This window comes from Abramis brama (assembly GCF_963993115.1).
Source record: "Abramis brama genome assembly, chromosome: 2".
Lineage (NCBI taxonomy): Eukaryota > Metazoa > Chordata > Actinopteri > Cypriniformes > Leuciscidae > Abramis > Abramis brama.
This window is the reverse complement of record NC_139964.1, coordinates 45,177,751-45,188,614: the sequence shown is the minus strand read 5'-3', so window position 1 is coordinate 45,188,614 and position 10,864 is coordinate 45,177,751. Positions and strand designations below refer to the sequence as shown.

Here is a 10,864-nt window from a genome sequence, read left to right as displayed (position 1 = left end):
ATTGACTGTTATGTTTTTGGTGTCATTTGAAATGTCTCAAAGTGAGTGGTACAGATATATCATATCCAGATAGATAAAATAAAAGGAAATAAGGTTTATAGAAGTTTAGAGAAAACTAGTCCAGATAATGTCACCCCCCTTTTGTTGAATAAGAAGCCATTTTGAGGGTGGCCTCTCCCATCCCCCATGTCACCTGGTCAAGGGGATAAAGGAAGGTGTGCTCTGGCTCAGGGGGCGCTTCTTTGCTGGTCACGAATGGAATAGGTGGTCTCTCCCTCTCTCTCCCTCTCTCCCTCTCTCTCTCTCTCTCTTTCTCTTTCTTTCCCTTTCTCTCTCTCTATCTCAGGTTACAAGCTGGGTAAGATTCTTTGGTGTAACCAATGTATAATCATGTTCTAGATATTTGAATTGATTGTGGAATTGATCTCTGATATCTGAAATATTAAATTGTTACATGAGATTATTCTAAATGACATGATAACATTGTTCATTTAATGGTTAAAAGGAATAGTAAAACATTCCCTCACTTTTAGTGAGACACAGATATTATTAAAACCTTTTCATTTATGGAGTCAGATGAAATAAACGAGAGAATACATAACTAAATGTATTGTAAATTTAACCAACCAATACTTTGCATGAGTGAGGACAGAACACGTGATAACCTTCCCCATGTATTGGCGGACCGGCAGATTGGGCCAATATAGCGGGCCTTACAAATAAATAAATAAATAAATATGGAAAAAAATAAATATATACATAAATAAGGAAATAAATGTATAAATAATTATTTTCGTTTTTTTTTTTTTTTTTTTCTATGTATATTTATTTATATATTTATTTTTACATTTATTTGTATATTTATTTATGTATTTATTTATTTATTTATTTTTAATATTGGCAGCTTTGGAATTCCATAGGTCTTCAGTGAAGTGTTGTGGGTGGGAAGGGAGGTGTCACACTGAAGTTCATTATTCATTGGTTATGTGCTTGTCCATAAAATGCAGTGGTATCAGTTTGGAGACAATAGCACTTCATAAAGACCAGGAATTATGTTTGCCTTTGTAGTATAGGTAGGGATACTGTTGCAATATTCCAGCGGTTCAGAATCATGAGTGTACTGGGGAAACAATATCTCTATTATCTCAAAAATCATAAAACCTGCTGCCATGATTCTGGTTCATGGTGATTATAGCTAGTATGCATATCATTTGAGCAAAAAGACATGTCACAAGTTTTGTCTATTTATCATTATCATGTGAGAGCTTTACATTTTAATTTGCCTTAAAATGTAAAAATGACTTATATTTCAGGCGTTTTTCAAAGTTGTAGGCCAAATGTTTCTTTCAAGTTGTTTGTATAATATGTTGGACATGTCCCAGCTTCTGATAGGAGAGCAAACGAAAAACGCCCTCCTCCCAGCCAATCATATTGAGCGCCAACACATGGCCAATTCCATAATGAGTGGCCAACCCCCGTTCATATTGACGTGACACAGGTACTGCTATATACAGCTGTTGAAGTGGACGGTCGGCGCGCCCGTCAACAAGGTAAATGTGTATTTCAATCGTTAAATAGCTGTTGTAGACTTGTGCAATATTCAAAATATCATATCAATATAAATATCAGCGATATATTTGTTACAAAGAGAGTGAGACAGATAATTACAAAATAATTTGTGAATATGGTTTAATGTATATAAAAATTCAGTTTAAATACTTAAATTTGTATGTTATTATTAAGTAATTATCTAAATCCCTTGTGCTTAACAGATCAGGGAATGAGATTTATTAATAACTACGAAAATTTCTTTATAACCAATTCCATTAAAACCGACAACGTTTTACGTATTTACTAACAGACAGTCTGATAAATTACAGAAAAAGTTCACGGATTTGTTTTTTGTTTTGTTTTTTTGGCAGGCACATGGTTGCCTCGTTCTCGCACAAATTTGTATTAAAAGGATTTTGTACTTCAAGTCCTATAAGAGTGTTTTGTGGGAAGAGAGTATATGCAAGAAAGTCTGAACTGAAAGTTTTTAGATGAAAGAGTTTGTATGTTTATGTCTTAGAGCACATGGACCCACTTTAAACTTCCCCATTCTTTTAATAGTCTTACTCGTCACTCGTGCGTCCTAGACTGGGTTGCCAGGTTTGTGTAACAAAAACAGCCCACCGACTTAAAATAATGGATTTGGGAATCGTTATTATGCATTCAGGTTTGATATCATTAATAGGCCCTTATAATGTAAGTAGCACAAAACATTTGAAACTTTTAAGAATCGTCAGTTGAATTTTTGAAAAAAGAGCCTCACAATGTCATCAAGATTTTTATTTACATAGTAACATAATACAATACATTATTTTTATTAGTCTTTGTATACCCAGATAGCATGTAACCATTGAAACAATGTTGAGTCAGTGTTGATGCTTTAGCATCACTCTTGCACCCTCGGTTAATATTGAAATGATGTTCAGATTTCAACCACAAATCAATAGTGTTAATATTGCTTCAACATTACAAAGTGATGTTGTTTTTGCATCACTCTTGCACCCTCAGTTAATGGTGAAGCAATGTTGAGATTTCAACCAAAAATCAACGGTAATAGTATTGATTCAACATTACGAAGTGATATTTGATCAACATCACTTTTGCACCCTCAGTTAATGTTGAAACTGTTGAACAAAAAATTAATAGTAATGCTACTGAATCAACATTACACTATGATTGATTCTACATCACCGATGCTGAATCAATACTGAAATTAACAAAAATAATCAATGATAATATTGTTGAATCAACGTTACACTATGATGTTGAATCTACATCACCGAAGCTGAATCAATACTGAAATGAACAAATATAATCAATGGTAATATTGAATCAACGTTACACTAAGATGTTGAATCTACATCACTGCTGTTGAATCAACTCTGAAATTAACAGAAATAATCAATGATAATATTGTTGAATCAACATTACACTATGATATTGAATCTACATCACTGCTGTTGAATTAACACTGAAATTAACAGAAATAATCTTTGGTAATATTGTTTGATCAATGTTACAATGTGATGTTGATTCTAAATACATTTTGTTGAAACACTGAAAATACAACTGAAAAGGAATGTCAAACAATGTTGCCATCTGATGTACCGAAACAACATTAATATTTCAACTACACATCAATGATGCGTCAACAAATTCCTGACCATTTCAAAATTTGGCAAAAACCTTTTAAAATATAAATGACACCTTTTCAGCAGTTGAGTCCATTTATTTTATTCAATCAATCAATCAATCAATGACAAAATATATTAAAAGATCATTCTTTAAAAAAAGAAAGGGGGAGAAATAGGACAAAAGCATTTCAACCTTTAAAAATAAAATTGGCTTCAGAAGTCTGATGTCATAACTACAGCTGGTCCAACGGTTCAGGTTTTTAAAAATCTGTCTTACATCAGACTACTACCTCTTTTCCTTTGGGTTCTCTGAAATCTGAAAAAGAAAGCATGATGTTACTCAAGAACAAGTCAATTCAGTTGCCACATTTAAGAATGTTAATATACTAAACACAATATGATTCACTTTAAAAAGAAAAGTTTCTGAACAAAATATTCAAACTACGATTAAAGTATCATTAAATTCTGTTTATTTAATCTATTTTTCTAAAATCTATTAATGCTTCAATATCAAAAGAAAGCACTATGGCAGGGGTGTCCAATTTTATCTCCAGCCCTAATTAAACACACCTGAGGCAGCTAATCAAGGTCATTAGGATCAATGAACACTTCCAGGCAGGTGCTGGAGCTAAACTCATGACTTCATGAAGAGGAACAAACACCTATGAGCTGTAGCCATTAACTATATCTCAGTTCATTTTCTGTGAAACTACATAGCATTCAAGTAACAAGTTTATCTTAGCTTAGGTTTTTTCAATGAACATTTCTTTAAAGGGATGGTTCAGCCCGAAATGAAAATTCTGTCATCATTTACTCACCCTCAAGTTGTTCCAAACCTGTATGAGTTTCTTTCTTCTGTTGAACACAAAAGAAGATATTTTAAAGAATGTTGGTAACCAGAAAGTTGACGGTGGCCATTGATTTCCATAGTAGAAAATAAATACCATGGAAGTCAATGGCTACCATCAACTGTCTGGATGCCAACATTCTTCACTCTATTTTCTTTTGTGTGCAGTAGAAGAAAGAAATTCATACAGGTTTGGAACAACTTGAGCGTGAATAAATGACAGAATTTTCATTTCGGGCTGAACTATCCCTTTGAAGCTGTAGATTCACCTTATGTAGACCTTAATCTCTTTAAATATCACAAAATAGCCATGTCAGTCACTTTCTTAATAAACATAAGATGTTTTTTGTTATTGTGTTTCAGTGGAAACAAGCTAAACTGAATGGAAATCAGTTACATTTCTCAAATTTAATACAGATTCAGGAATAGGCTACATGATATCATCCATAGGCGCAACCCAGCACGAGGATTTATCGCGCTGATTCGCGCATATTTCACATGTATAGTGTGAGCAGTCAAGTCACAGCTCGACGTTCGGACCGTACAGTGTGAGAGCACATAAATCCTGAGCTTTGGCTTTACATCGCGTGCGATCTACTCGTTCAGTGTGAGTAGGTTCCTTGCTGAAATCGCACAGACATCGCACAGTGTATGCCCGCCTTTAAGGAGTAATGTGCTCTGAATGCAAGCACTAACGGATGCAAGGGGCTATGTTTGCAGTGTAACTTTCTTGCTCATTCATGTCTCCTGCACTTCAAGAAATGTGTTAAATGACGTTAAAACTTTATTCAGGAAATTCATAATAAACTTTACTAAAGCAATGTGCATTTTTTAAGAATGTAGATGCACCATTGTTTGAAACTGTGCTAGAGAAGTCATGTAAGTATGTCAGGTGCTTCAACAAACAAGACTTCTGTATAGGATGCACCTATGTTTTCTCTCTAATGAGGAAGCATTAGACTACTGAGAAGTGCGCATGCAAAACCAAAATGGGCGTTTATCAATCAGTGGCCAATTTCAAACTACAATAAATGTTTTTCAAACATTTTTCAACAGACTTGCTAAACCACCCCACCCCTAAACCAAGCCCCCAGTGGATTAGAGCAAATCAGGTAAAGCGGTTGAAAATGCCCATTGTGGTTTGAAAACGCCCAACTGATAGAGAAACATCCACTAGTGTTCTGCAGAGATACATGCCTGAATGATCTTGTGCTCATCAACTACAAATCACTGTTAGTTCAATGTCACTGTCTCCACCCATGTGTGCTGTTGGCTTTCATCAAAATTTCAATGCTGATCCAACACACTTTAAACACTGAAATGTCAATATCAACCAAAATTATGGTTTGGATCAAAAATCAACATTTTATCAATGTCCCCATGCTATCTGTGCGATTTATTTCAACACTTTACTTACTTTGAAAATTAATGAATGTTAGTAGATTTAGTAACAATAAATAAAATGCAAGTAAAAAGCATGCTAAAAACAGAAATACATTATATGCACCATTGTTTGAAACTCAGAGAGTTCATGCATGTCAAACACACAAGACTTCCGTATAGGACGCACCTTGTGTTTTCTCTCTAATAAGGAAGCATTAATTAACTACTGAGAAGCCCACATGCAAAACCAAAATGGGCGTATACCAATTAGTGCCAATTTTCAAACTACAATTGGTGTTTTTCAACCATTTTTCAACAGACTTGCTAAAATCATGAGGGTCCACCCCTAAACCAAACCCCCAGTGTATTAGAGCAAATGAGGTAACACCATTGAAAGTGCCCATCATGAACTGAAACGCCCCACTGATTGGGAAACACCCAGTAGTGTTTTGCACAGATATGCCTGCAAGATCTTGTGCTCATAAACTAAGACTCACTGTTAGTGTAGTGGCCGTTCGTCAACAAAGTAACAAATAAAATTTTTAAGTCAAAGTTCAAATCAAACAAAAACAAAAGGCCACTGATGCACCGTGGGTTTTGGTGTACGCGGGTGGGAAAAACATCAGGTCCAAACAAGTATTTAAAATTCAACAAAACGTGGTTTATTTTTAACTGAAGTCGAGCAAACACAGAACAAAACAAATTTCATGTGCCTCTCCCGCTCCGGTAAAAAACCATGTGCCTAACCTGGTGCATGCTAGTTCCTGCCGTGCGCTTAGCTAAATAACCCATAGTGCCCCCTAGCGTGCTTGAAACGAACAAAACAAAGAATAAACTAACAAAACACTAACAGAAATTTAATCATAATTAAATCAAAAAATAAATAAATTTATCATAATGAAATCTAAACACATTACTAAATAGCTCCAACACTCCGGCCCCTAATTGTGCATTAAATCACAATTACATCAATCTCCCAAAGGAGCTATTCACTCAACCCTAACCTATAACTAGATATAGCATATCATACATCAGCTTCGGTTTCCGGTCTTCCTTGTGGTGAACCTAAAACAAAACCAAAGAAAGATAGAGACAAAAAGGGAGAGAAAAAACAAGAAAGAGAGAGAGAGTCCATGGAGTCACACCCCTGCTTCCAGCAGCAGACAGAGCTTGGTCACTGGCCTCTCCAGAATGCTGGTTCTTGTCCGAAGGCGCACAGAACGCACCAGGCCCCTTTCATCTGCTCTCACATCCAAAATTTTCCCCATCAGCCAAGATCCTCTTGGGGCGGTGGCATCTGCAATGAGGACGATGTCTCCAGGAGTGAGACTTCTCCTTGGTCTTATCCACTTTTGTCTCTCTTGCATTATTGGTAAGTATTCAGCAATCCATCTCTTCCAAAAAAGTTCTGCCATGTATTGTGCTTGCCTCCACCTCTTCCTGATGTACAGATCACTGTGGTCAAATAATCCTGGTGGCATGACTGGCTTGCCTTTTAACGTCAGAATGTGACTAGGTGTGAGTGCCTCCAGGTCATCTGGATCATCAGAGACCTTTGTAATTGGTCTGTCATTTAATATGGCCTCAGCCTCACAAAACACAGTATGGAGTCCTTCATCGTCCAGAACTTGTTGTTTGAGAACTGAAGTGAGAACACTCTTCACTGAACGAATCAAGCGCTCCCACACACCGCCGTGATGGGAAGCTGCAGCTGTGTTAAAGTTCCACTTTATGCCATCCTCAACAAAAGCTCTCTGAATGTTTCCATGATTTAACCCAGCCAGACTTTCTTTCAACTCCCTGTTGGCTCCGACAAAGTTTGTTCCATTGTCAGACCTGATGGAGGAAACTGGGCCTCGTCTACAGATGAACCTCCGGACAGCATTTATACAGGAATCTGTATCCAGCGTATGTGCCACCTCCAAATGCACAGCACGACTGGTGAAACATGTGAACAACACTCCATACCTTTTAAGAAGACTCCTGCCTCTTTTAACGTCGATAGGCCCAAAATAGTCGACTCCTACGTCCGTAAAAGGGGCTCTATCAGGCAACACTCTTTCCTCAGGCAAGTCTGCCATCTTCTGTTCAAGAAGCTTTCCTCTATTGCGTCTGCAGACCACACATTCAGATATCACCTTCCTGGCAGCGGAATTTGCATTAATGATCCAATACCTCTGACGCAGCTTAGCCAGTATGTGATTTCTTCCTGCATGTCCCAGTTGATGATGAATATGGCGCAGAATCAGTATGGATACATGCAGATCTTTGGACAGAATGACAGGATGTTTGGATTCTACTGGCATTGCTGCTCGACCCAGCCGACCACCTACTCTGAGGATTCCATCATCCATCACAGGATCTAGTCTGTACAGCGGACTCCCCTTGGAAACACTATTACAGCCACTCTTCAATAATGCAATTTCAGCTTTAAACTTATGTTCTTGTACATACTGAATGATTGCATATTCTGCTTTCACAAAATCTTCAGGAATCAGACTCTGTCCTTTGAACATGGCTTTAAAGCTCTGAATTTTCCTTTCCACTGCAGGTCCTTGAGTCTCCAGCTCGTCCTTGTTGAAGTCTGCAGAGGCACACAACTCCTTCCTCTTATGTCCCAATAACACAAGAGCTCTCTTAACCCTCAGCAACCAAGCAACAGACCTTTTTAGTTTTTTCCAAGATTAAAAGTAACAAAGCAGGCGATCTGTGGCACACTCAAAATCCACAACAACAGAGTTTGCTGTCAAATCCCTTTTGACCTCTGGGTCATTTACAGGAATTGCATCGAGCTCAGCATCCAACTTAGGCCAAACCTCCTTTGGCTCACAAAGAAATTCTGGACCATTTATCCATCTCCTGCCTTTCAGGAAAGTCTCTGCCCTCATTCCTCTTGATGCATCATCTGCCGGATTCTCCTTTGATCCGACATATCTCCACTGATGAACACTTGCTGCGTCTCTGATGAAGGAAACTCTGTTTGCGACAAAAGTGTGAAATCGCCTGGTTTCATTACAGATGTATTTAAGAACAGTTGTGCTGTCGGTCCAGAAAACTGACTTCTCCAGTTTCAGTTGCAACTCCTTTTGAAGCATTTTATCAACTCGGACTGCAAGAACCGCCGCTGTGAGTTCCAGTCGAGGAATCGTTGTCTGCTTTAATGGAGCAACTCTGGCCTTTCCCAACAGAAATGCAACCTGAACTCTGTCGTTCCTTTTCAGTCTCAAATACGACACTGTTCCATATCCAACTTGGCTGGCGTCGGAAAAGTGGTGAAGCTGTGCTGCATCAGGATCTCCAAAATCTCTGGATTTAATACAGCGATCCACATTGAACTCAGCCATCTTCTGGAGATCCTCCAACCATTCAAACCACCTTTTAGAGAGGGAATGAGGAATGGCATCATCCCACCCCACGCCTCTTCTACAAAGCTCCTGTAACAACAATTTGGCTGGAATAGTAAATGGGGCTAAAAATCCTAAAGGGTCATACAGTGAGCTGACCACTGACAAAATACCTCTTCTGGTCTGTGGCTGTTCCTGTAATGAGGTCCTAAACTTGAATTTGTCGGTTTCAATGCACCACTGTAGTCCCAATGCTCGCTCCATTGGAAGTTGGTCCGTGTCCAAATCCAGCTCCATCACTTCCTTGGCTCTACAGTCTTCAGCAATTGACAGCAACACTGTTCGGCTGTTGCTGATCCATTTGGAAAGATTAAATCCTCCTTTGTGACAAAGTGCAGTCAGATCCTTAACCAGTTGCACTGCTTCCTCCTCTGAGGCCACTGATTTCAAGCAGTCGTCAACATAAAAATTGCTTTTGACTGTATTTACCACTTCATGAGGGAAATGTTGGGCATTATCAACTGCAGTTCTCCTCAATGCATAATTTGCACAACTTGGTGAAGATACTGCTCCAAACAAATGTACTTTCATGCGATGTTCCTCTGGAGAATGTGAAGTATCTCCACCAGGCCACCAGAGAAAGCGGAGAAAGTTGATATGCTTTCCAGAAACATGAACTTGGTGATACATTGCTTGAATGTCGGCCATCACTGCAACAGGCTCCTGTCTGAATCGAACAAGGACCCCGATTAAAGAGTTTGTTAAATCAGGGCCCTGCAACAGCTGACAGTTCAGTGATGTCCCTCTATATGCTGCTCCACAGTCAAAAACAACTCGCAGCTTGCCCTTTCTGGGATGATAAACCCCATGATGAGGAAGATACCAAACATTTCCATCACTCTGCTTTAGTTGATCAGAAGGCACAAGCTCAGCATATCCTTGCTTCACCATGTCATTTACAAATGTGATGTATTGTTCCTTGAACTGACCATTCTTGACAAACTTTCTTTTCAAGCTCTGGAGGCGCTGTTCGGCAACGCGACGATTGTTTGGCAACAGGGGATTTTCCTCCTTGAAAGGTAAATCAATGCAATAATGGTCTCCAATTAACTTTGTGGTGTTGTTCATGACGTTCATAAACTTTACATCCTCTCTGGACATTTCAAGCTGCTCATCCGACGACCTCTCATTAAAGTCATAGTTAAACTGTTTAACCAGCATTTCCTGTAGATGTTCAACAGAGATTCTGTTTGATGTTACAGCAGAGTAGTCACTTTTATTCCTGTTGCTCCCACCACGAAGTGGACCATTAACGACCCAACCAACTCTGGTTCTGACAGCATAAGGTCCCTCATCCTGGCTGTTGATTAGCTCCCAGGGCTCAATCACTTTTGGTGCATCCGTTCCAATGAGCAAATCAATGCCTTCATCAATGTCATGAAGCTTAACAGCATTGAGATAAGACCACTGTTCCAAATCTTCTTGTCGTGGAATATTAAGTGTGGAAACAGGCATATCCTTTTGCGTTAAGACGCCAGGTAACTCAATAAAATCATTCATATTTATCCCAGATACTTCAAGACCGGACAGCATTTACAATCTTCTTTTGACCCATTGTTCTTAACAAAATACTTGTCCTTTTACCCTTTACATCCAATCTTTTTGCCAAACTATCTGTACAAAACGTTCCCGAACTCCCGGGATCCAAGAAAGCATATGTCTGCACAGTTTTGTTGCTCCTCTGGCTCTTGACTTTGACTGCAACAATAGAAAAAATTGAGGCATCTTTGTGACCAGCCCCAATATGGCCACAAGTCTGAGACACTGAAGGTGAAGCATTTGTTGAGCTCACAGACTGTTGATTGGAGGATGTTCCTTTATCCTGCCGCTCTATATGAAGAACACTTGGGTGATTTTGGTGACACACATTGCAGTCCAAACGTTTTCTACAATCTTTACTCATGTGGCCCACTTTCAGACATCCAAAGCAAATTCCTTTTTCTTTAATGAAATTAATCTTGTCCCTGTGTACTTTCATTTTGAACTGTGAACATTGATCCAATGAATGATTACCTTGTGTACAAAACAGGCAATTAAGAGTAGAG

The 10,864-nt window shown here is 38.6% G+C and overlaps 1 protein-coding gene across 1 annotated transcript in view; it reads left to right on the top strand.

The window, feature by feature from the left end:
- Positions 1-234: 234 nt before the first annotated feature.
- Positions 235-10,864, top strand: part of cbsa (cystathionine beta-synthase a) — a gene marked incomplete at its 3' end in the record, with an annotated part of 30,066 nt that continues 19,436 nt past the window's right edge. The window contains exons 1-2 of the mRNA XM_084095508.1: positions 235-358; positions 1,383-1,550. The remainder of the gene's footprint in view (positions 359-1,382; positions 1,551-10,864) is intronic.